Source organism: Canis aureus, chromosome X (assembly GCF_053574225.1).
Source record: "Canis aureus isolate CA01 chromosome X, VMU_Caureus_v.1.0, whole genome shotgun sequence".
NCBI lineage: Eukaryota > Metazoa > Chordata > Mammalia > Carnivora > Canidae > Canis > Canis aureus.
This window is the reverse complement of record NC_135649.1, coordinates 81,854,881-81,864,894: the sequence shown is the minus strand read 5'-3', so window position 1 is coordinate 81,864,894 and position 10,014 is coordinate 81,854,881. Positions and strand designations below refer to the sequence as shown.

Below are 10,014 nucleotides of genomic sequence, written 5' to 3'. Positions count from 1 at the left end.
TTTTAATTGGAGTTCAATTTGCCAACATATAGCATAATACCCAGTGCTCATCCCATCAAGTGCCCCCCTCAGTGCCCGTCACCCAGTCGCCCCCACCCCCTGCCAACCTCCCTTTCCACTACCCCTTGTTCGTTTCCCAGAGTTAGGAGTCTCTCATGTTCTGTTTACCTCTCTGATATATACTGCAGTCTACTTGGATGAATACGCCTTTAGCATGAATCCCCAAAGGGAGATTGCTGGAAAAGAATGCTTACTGCATTACTAATTGAGAGATACTGGGAGTGTCAGGAGTTTTTTATGAACCTCTAAAGCTGCTTCCTCTCCCTCATCTGAAGGGGGAAGGGTGGGTTACATGAGCTTCTGGGGCTCAACACAGGTACAACCCATACATCCTAGCTGTATCCACTATTGTTCTCTCTCTCTCCAAGGCTAGCCGTTGGGATTTCTCCCAATTGCACATGAAGGTGGTAGTTACCAGTAGTAACTCCCAGGTCTGGCCCATACTCAGACCCACAAGGGCAGTACCCCAGGCCAGGAGAAGATGATACAGGGAAGAACAGAGCACTCCCCACCACCATCATCTCCCTCTGAAGCACACACTTGTAGTCAGTATGTGACCCTGAATCCTTCCCTCCTCCAGGTATTGAAAACAGGCCAGGGCATCACCCAGTCACAGTATAGCCACAGCTGTTACCTCACTACAGCTTCACCATGGCCTTGTGTCTATATATCTCACTCATAGCTGACCCAGGAAGCATAAAGCACATTTCTCCTATCAGGTTTTTGGACAGTCTGAAAAAGGCTCACCTTTGGCCCATGTGCCACCTGGGCCTTGGCTTGGGGCTGGACCTTGATACCTGTTTCACTCCAGACTGGGCACAGTCACTAGTCCCCACTCTTGATTATCACCTCCAACAATGGTAAATGGGTGGACAAAAGTTCTCTTTTCCCTCTGCTATGGTGAGAAAGGGGAGGGACAGGAATGGCAGAAAAGGATGCCTTGTGGCTCCCCTCAGTGGTCCTAGCAACAACAGTATTACTTTCAGGTGTTAATTCTACTGAGAATTAGATGACCTCATTCTGGAATTTAAATAATGATGTGACAGTGGGATCGAGCAATTTTTAGTGACTGAATTATTTGTAAGGAGCAGATTTTACTGGTGCCATAAAACAAATAAAATGAAACAATATCTACAATTTTCACAATGATACAAACAGGGGCTTGGGAATACCTGACTGTTCTTGGTCAGAGTGCAATGCTGCCTGAGTATGAGGTTACTCGGAAGGCTTGCAGCACTGGGCAAATTGGATTTTTTTTCAATTTAGACTCCAAGCTTTCACACAGACAGGACCCCATCTCCCCAGCGTCCTGAAGAAACTTGATCCTACCAAGAGAACATAGCTCCTGCCAACAGACAAAACACCAAGGTCAGAGAGACAGCTGGGCAGTAGATAGTCTTTCCAAGAGATAACAGGAAATGACGAAGAGCCAATAAAAGAACTTACCTGAGGAGAAACATGAGACTGAGGTCAGATCCCACAGTTTATGCTGATTAAAGAGTATGAGACCTCAGTCCTTCTCAATAAATCTTTATTTCATACACATAAAGATCTGAGTTGTAGGAACAGCTCCCGATTAGATATTAAAAGTGGTTAACCCTAATTGGTGAGATCAAGGAAAAATTGTATATTCTTTACACTTGGCTCTAAATTGACTCTACATCTTGTCTGTATGAGAAAGTAAGGGAGAGAGGGAAGAAGAAAGTGAGTGATGTGGCAATTCTGCTGCCACAGGAGATTTTTCTAACTCTCAAAGAATGCGTGCTTCTCTAAAGGTAACCCATTTCATGATTGGATTGTTTGTTTCTTTGGTGTTGAGTTTAATAAGTTCTTTATAGATCTTGGAAACTAGCCCTTTATCTGAGACGTCATTTGCAAATATCTTCTCCCATTCTGTAGGTTGTCTTTTAGTTTTGTTGACTGTATCCTTTGCTGTGCAGAAGCTTCTTATCTCGATGAAGTCCCAATAGTTCATTTTTGCTTTTGTTTCTTTTGCCTTCGTGGATGTATCTTGCGAGAAGTTACTGTGGCCGAGTTCAAAAAGGGTGTTGCCTGTGTTCTCCTCTAGGATTTTGATGGAATCTTGTCTCACATTTAGATATTTCATCCATTTTGAGTTTCTCTTTGTGTATGGTGCAAGAGAGTGGTCTAGTTTCATTCTTCTGCATGTGGATGTCCCATTTTCCCAGCACCATTTATTGAAGAGACTGTCTTTCTTCCAGTGGATAGTCTTTCCTCCTTTATCGAATATTAGTTGACCATAAAGTTCAGGGTCCACTTCTGGGTTCTCTATTCTGTTCCATTGATCTATGTGTCTGTTTTTGTGCCAGTACCACACTGTCTTGATGACTACAGCTTTGTAGTACAACCTGAAATCTGGCATTGTGATGCCCCCAAATATGGTTTTCTTTCTTAAAATTCCCCTGGCTATTCAGGGTCTTTTCTGATTCCACACAAATCTTAAAACAAACAATCCAATCATGAAATGGGCAAAAGATATGAAGAGAAATCTCACAGAGGAAGACATAGACATGGCCAACAAGCACATGAGAAAATGCTCTGCATCCCTTGCCATCAGGGAAATACAAATCAAAACCACAATGAGATACCACCTCACACCAGTGAGAACGGGGAAAATTAACAAGGCAGGAAACCACAAATGTTGGAGAGGATGCGGAGAAAAGGGAACCCTCTTACACTGTTGGTGGGGATGTGAACTGGTACAGCCACTCTGGAAAACTGTGTGGAGGTTCCTCAAAGAGTTAAAAATAGACCTGCCCTACGACCCAGCAATTGCACTGCTGGGGATTTACCCCAAAGATTCAGATGCAATGAAACGCCGGGACACCTGCCCCCTGATGTTTCTAGCAGCAATGTCCACAATAGCCAAACTGTGGAAGGAGCCTCGATGTCCATTGAAAGATGAATGGATAAAGAAGATGTGGTCTATGTATACAATGGAATATTACTCAGCCATTAGAAACGACAAATACCCACCATTTGCTTCAACGTGGATGGAACTGGAGGGTATTATGCTGAGTGAAGTAAGTCAATTGGAGAAGGACAAACATTGCATGTTCTCATTCATCTGGGGAATATAAATAATAGTGAAAGGGAATATAAGGGAAGAGAGAAGAAATGTGTGGGAAATATCAGAAAGGGAGACAGAACATAAAGACTCCTAACTCTGGGAAACGAACTAGGGGTGGTGGAACGGGAGGAGGGCGGGAGGTGGGGGTGAATGGGTGACGGGCACAGAGAGGGGCACTTGACGGGATGAGCACTGGGTTTTATTCTGTATGTTGGTAAATTGAACACCAATAAAAAATAAATTTATTATAAAAAAAATAAAGGTAACCCGCAGGGTCTAGGAATGAAAGACAGAAAGGGTTTTTGGTGGGGGGCGGGGGTGGAGATAGCGAAGGGCAGGGCAAACTCCTTTCTGTCTTATAGGTATCCACCTACGTTTGTTTGCCAAAAGCAGGAGCAGTGGGCTGCTGTTTTCCTCCTCACCTCCCCTCACCTCCCTCTTTTCCCGACAGTAAAGGACCAGACCACCTAGGTGATGGTGAAGCCTTTGGAGGTTCACCAGATGCATGAGATCTACAACCCTGAGGACTGCATTTTATTTGCTGTGTTACCCTTAGAGTACCATGTGTCTTTGGAGCCCTAGAACATGCTGGTTTTAGGAAAACAAAGCATATTTACAGTCTGAGAGGAGCAGGAGGCGAAATTTTCCAAAGCCTCCCTCTTCTTTTGGGATCATGCTGCACATACACAATGCTACATAACTAGCTGTTTTAAGTTAATAACAGTGTGAGCAGCACCAATATGACAGCAAACATTATGCGGTATTGGTTTTGATGGGTGGCCACATTTTTTCAAATGTGCTGCAGTTTACTTATACAGCAAGTCCATGAAAATTCTTTTATAAATTAAGGTGCTTTGGAAGTCTCATGTATCTAAATCTTTGTTCACAAACAAAAGAGTTTCTGTAACATAAAGTTTTAGAAATAGAAGTTCTGAGTTACAGGATGTATGCAAGGTTTAAAGCTTATATATTCAGATTTATCAATACTTTTCTTTACATTTTCTGGATTTCTCTCATGCCTAAAATGGCTTTGCACACTTTCAGAGCCTAAAAGCTTTCACACATCTCTGGAAAGACTAAAGATTCTCTTGAGGGTCCCTGGGACAGTTGCACTGAGGAGAAAATTTAAAGGGCCAATTGACGGGTGAAATACAGGGCTGGTAATAGTCCTAGACACACTGAAAGATTTGGGGAATGTAGAAGGGAAAGACAAGTCTTCCAGGACTGGGGAACAATGCCCTACTTCAGACAGAGCAGTCTTTGCTTGGTTCAGGAAGGCTGGATTCACAGCCTATGTGACACACATATCACTGTGCATACCCACAGGTATTATTACATGTACCTCCAAAACTTGGGATTGACTGGCAAAGGTGACTCTGCATAGGTGTTTAAGTGGCAACAGAAGATAGATACTATTTTTATTCCCTTTCGGATTCTCCAACAAGCTCTCTGCTGTCTCTCAGCAAGTATAAATGAATACGTGTGAATGCATGAGCATGAGAGGGATCCAGCAAGACTCAGACAGGTCGTAGCAGTGAGATCTGCAGTCTCTGAGAAGAAAGTTCCTCCAGGTCGTCATCTTTCTCCTTAAAGGTCATGTGGCTGCCAAGGCTTTTGTAAGGTGGGCCCAGGAAAAGGGAGGACGGTGGACTGCAAAGAGACCTAGACAGTGTGTCTAGGACTGTTACCAGCCCTGTATTTCACCCGCCAATTGGCCCTTTAAATTTTCTCCTCAGTGCAGCTGTCCCAGGGGCCCTCAAGAGAATCTTTAGTCTCTCCAGAGATGTGTGAAAGCTTTCAGATGAAGTTGGGGTGAGTCTTGGGGACATTATTTGAGGTACCTGGGTTCCAGAGGGACCAGATCATTTTGACAAAGGGTAGATTCAGGAATCCTCCATGGGGTTCCAGATAAAGGGATAAGAAAGATTCGATGGTGAGCATGCGCAAGATGCATTGCACATGACCAGTACCCAGCATTTTTCCTTCAGACATTGGTGTGGGGTGTGTGCAAAGCATTCCAGGTGCAGTGCTGTACAGATTGCATCTTGCTGTCTGGATCCTATCTCACTGTCTAAGACTCAATATGTAGGTCTCCAGAGCAGTCTACCCAGAAGTTTAAGGGCAAGTGTGCAGAGGGAGCCAGTGGGCATTGGATGGGTCAGGGCTGTGTAGTTGCCGGCCTCTGAAGAGTAAAGCCCTTGAGGACTTTGTTCTTTTGACAGGCATTGCGACTGCCATGGTGCTTCTCATGGTGAACAAGTGAGGATGGTGGGCTGTGGAGAGGAGGGAGATCACAGGAAGATGTGGCAAAGCTTGGAGAATAATTGGACGTGTTTGAGTCCCTAAGGCATCAGGACTGCAGAACTGGGAATTTTCAGTGCGCCCCTGGATGAGGGGAGGGGCAAGTAATACCCACGTGGCACAGGCTAAGGCAGTGCGCATGCCCAGGGCCGCGAGCCTCCTAACAGTCATTGGTGTGGGACGTGTGGGTCGTGACCCTCGGTTTGGATTCCTTCTCGCTGTCTGAGACTCAATTGGTAGGTCTTCATTTCGTTTGAGTGTGAGGAGGGAGCCAATGGGCTTTGGTGGGTCAGGGCTGTGCAATACCTGGCCTCTGAGGAAAAAAGCCCTCCAGGTATTTTTTTTTTTCTTGCAGGCGTTTCGGCTGCTGTTCCTTGGTCCTGGTGCAAAATAAGTGAGGAAGGTGGACTGTGGACAGTAGGAAGGGTCATAGGCAGATGGGACCACGTTTGGAGCATCATTATATGCATTTGGGTCCTGATGGTGCCAGAAACTGAAATAAGGCAGTTTTGGAAATTTTGAGTGTGCTCCTCGGTGAGGGGAGGGGGAGGTCACACCCACGAGGCACATGCTAAGGCATTGTGCATGTCCAGGGTTGTGAGCCTCCCAACAGTCGTTGGTATGGGACATGTGTACCGTATTCCGGGTACACACGTGGAGCTGTGTGGGTTGCGTCCCTCTGTCTGGGTTCTTTCTTGCTGTCTGAGACTCAGTTGGTAGGGCTGTAGATCATTATGTCTAGAAGTTTGAGTGTGAGGAGGGAGCCTGTGGGCTTTGGTGGGTCAGGGCCATGTAGTTCCCTGCCTCTGAGGAGGAAAGCCCTCCTTCCATGTCTTTTTTGTTCTCCTGGACTTTGCAGCTGCTATGGTTCTGGTCATGGTGGAAAATAAATGACGATGGTGGGCTGTGGTTGGGAGGGTTTCATAGGCAGATGGGGCAAAGATTGGGGTATCATTTGATGCATTTGGGTCCTGGAGGCACCAGGAACTGACATAGGGTAGTTTGGGGAATCTTCAGTGCTCCCCTGGATGGGGGGGGTGTCATACCCATGTGGCACATGCTAAGGCAATGTGCATGCCCAGGGCTGCGTGCCTTCCCAACAGCCGTTGGTGTGGGACCTTTGCAAGGTGTTCTGGTACTGGGTGCAGAGCTGTGAAGCTGTTTGCTTAAGAAAAGTGCCTCAGGTGTTACTGTTTCTTGTGCTGGAGGAGGAAGGTCTTTGAGGTAATTGCTTTTTTTAATTTTTAAAGATTTTATTTATTTATGAGAGAGGCAAAGACACAGGCAGAGGGAAAAGCAGGCTCCACGCAGGGAGCTCGATACGGGACTCGATCCCGGGACTCCAGGATCACGCCCTGGGCTGAAGGCAGGCGCTAAACTGCTGAGCCACCCAGGGATCCCCGAGGTAATTGCTTTTTTTTCTACAGGTCTTGCAGCAGCCATGATTTTTGTCTTTGTTGGTGGGTTGAGACAAGGGAAGATAGAGGGCTGGTGAGGATTAGGGGTTCAAATTAAGATAGGCCATATCTTCGAGGTGTTTTTGGTGTATCTGGGTCTTGGAGGCACTGTGAACTGCTTATAGAAGTCAGACTTGGAAACTTTTGCTGGGCCTCGGTGAGGGGTCATGGAAGCCCTTCTCATGGGGTAATTGCGGAATGTAGTGCACATGCTCATTGCCCAGCACTTTTCCCTTGGTGGTTGGTGTGCAGGCTTGTACAGCGTGTTGCTGGTACTGAGCTTAGCAGGTGAAATCTTACCATGTGGATTTTTTCTTGCTGAGACTATATCAGTAGGCCCACAGATTAGTGCCCAGGTTTGATTGTGAAGAGGGTGCTGCCTGTCTTTAGGTGGGTAGGGGCAGTGTGATTCCTGGCCTCTGGGGAGTAAGTTCCTTGAGGTCATCCTCCTCACAGATATGGCCACCAGATGGGGCTGGAAAGGGAAGATGATGGGCTGTGGAGGGGAGGATGCCAGATGAAGATGGGAGAGTCCAAGGAGTGCATTGGAGGCATCTGAGTCCTGGGGGCACCTGAAACTGCTGACAGAGCACAGAATTAAGAATGGTCAGTGGGGAGATGGACAGAGCTGTATATTACAAAATATCTCCATAGTGTGGAGTTCAGTTGTGAAACTAAATCTTTTTAGGAAAGCAGCTGTATGTCTTTTTTCAGGTACTTGAAAATCTCTTGTCTGCCAAATTACTGTGAATCATAGGTTTTGCAGACAGCCTAATTTGATGTAATTGGAAAATAGTTGTTATTAATTCAAGGTTTATTTAGGAAATCCCAACAAATGTAAAAAAGAACTTGCAACCAGTCGTTAGCTATGAAAATAGTCTAGCATAATTACTGTTTTATTGCAGTCTTTAGTTAATGATTTTCAACTTTCAGTGCAAATATGAGTGCACAAGTAAGATCAAGATCTCGAAGAAGGGAGATGGAAGTCTTCTAAGCTGGATGAACCTGTGGCTGTGAGTGCTTTAATCTCTTACTTCTATTGGCAGAAATAATTTTTTATGAAAAGCCATCAAAAAAGTTGTTAAAGCAATATAGATATGTTGTTTAAAGGACTTCTTTGCTGAAAATGGTGAAAAATTAATCCCATGAAAGAGACATTGAGCAAAAAGACTTATATTCTATTGTTGCCTTGATATGTAAATTGATAGGAGCATGGGAATCATCTCTATGACATCCCTTTTTTACTTATTTTCTGAGATGTGTGTTATTTCTTTAATATTAAGTTTTCCACAATTATTGGTCCTTGCAGATAACTCCTTTCTTAGGGTGTGTTCTATATAGAAATAGTAATTTTATTGACTCTTTATAGAGAAGAGCATAGAAAAAATTCAGATTTGTGATTACCTCCATGTAGTATGTATATTTTTGTCTTCTGTCATTATAATATTAATGTCAATTCCCCTTATATGTACCTACCCTACCCCAAGGCTAAGCAATCAAGTAAAAAAAACATCAGAAGAAAAGGAACCAACAACCAAGAATCCAGATATTGAGCTTGGACAAGAGAAAGAAGGAGGAGCACATGTGGTTCAAGGTTGATGAGGAGATGGAGAAAATGTATTTCATTTATGTGGTTATATTAGTAACAGAAATAAAGGGTTTCCTGAAAATTGGCTGGAAACTTGTTTGGTAAGGGAAAGGTATAGTTTGCTGCTGACTGCAGTCCCTCTCTGATAAGTTTTCCTTATTTCAGCATTTTACCATCCCTTATTTTAAATTATTTGGCATGTTTGGAAAATATAATTCCTGCCAAAGCTCTATATTAGCAAATCAAGAGAAACAAATTAATTTTAAATAGAATTTACACTATTGCTAGTTAGACGTAGCCTTTTTTTGAATGCTGCTTTCTGGGCATCTTAATAGTATTGATTTTCTTTTAATTTGCCTAATCTGTTTCTCAAAAATCACTGTATCTTTTAGATGCCAAAAAAGAATATGGATCTATTTTGACTTCTCTAGGTTAGTTCATTGATTTTTTAAATTGTGAGCTAGGATGAGAAATGGTAATATTGTTCCCTCACATTTTAATATCATCTATGATGGTAGTGGCTTTATAACTAGTGTGATCTGTAATTTTTTTCCTTTGCCAACCATGTAATTTTTATCATCCAAACCAGAACACTTGAGAGATGTTGACTGCTTACATCAGGACAATAGGATGTAAATGGAACAGAATGGCCACCATACTATAAACAGACCATATAAAGGTTGAACTAGATCAGTGAAATAATTTTGCATAAAAAGACAAACAAAATGGAATAATGTCCTTTGCCCTCTCATTAGTTAAAACAATTCCAAGTATGACATTATTATTTTAGCTAATATAGATAATTAGAAGACTATTTCAAGTGAACGAATTTGAATGACACTGGGTTTACTTGCTTGTTTTGCTTCTTGGAGTTTCTACTTGGTTGATTTTATCTGAAATCACTGGCAGTTTTTACTTGCTACTTAAAATTATCTTTAAATAGTCTCATGGAATTTAATCTCTTCTGGGTTTGAGAAATCTGTTTCTTCATACCTCCAAAAAGAATGATGCATTTAAAAAGTTAGTGCTTAAATGCCTGAAAATGTACATTAGCACAGAAGTCTATGCAGTCATTAGGCTTCTGGTTTTAGTTTCATCTTCTAAAACCAAAGCTGTAGTGTCCTTTGTGTACTTTTATTATTGTCTAAGTTAAGTTCTGCTAAGTGATGTACCCAACTGTTATGTTTATGTTTTAGGTGATGGACAGTCATAAGAAGAAAAGCTGAAGCCACACAACGTTTTGTTTGTTCTATTGATAATTTGGCTTAAATTTTCTCAATAAAGAATCTAAGTTTGCTCAGAAGTCATCATGCATATCTTCTTGTTAAATCTGTTCCTAGGAACCTGGTACTATTATAAATGATACCTTTAAAAAACTCCTTATGTTCTATTTAGAGCTGGTCTATTGAAGTGCTATTTATTTTTGCATAATGATTTTGTCTGGCAACTTTGCTAAACTTTTTTTAAAAGTGTCTCTCTACATCTTTTTGGATTTTCTACATACATAATCATACCAT

At 42.8% G+C, this 10,014-nt stretch overlaps 1 long non-coding RNA gene across 2 annotated transcripts; it reads left to right on the top strand.

Moving 5' to 3' along the window:
- The first annotated feature begins 5,585 nt into the window (after positions 1 to 5,585).
- On the top strand, positions 5,586 to 9,810 carry LOC144307880 (uncharacterized). Of its 2 annotated transcripts, none has more exons than XR_013374557.1 (4): positions 5,586 to 5,688; positions 7,843 to 7,922; positions 8,397 to 8,503; positions 9,694 to 9,810. It is a non-coding gene; the product is annotated as an uncharacterized LOC144307880 (long non-coding RNA). The 2 variants fall into 2 exon arrangements; XR_013374556.1 differs by having other exon boundaries at positions 8,397 to 8,598; positions 9,694 to 9,791.
- Positions 9,811 to 10,014: the final 204 nt, after the last annotated feature.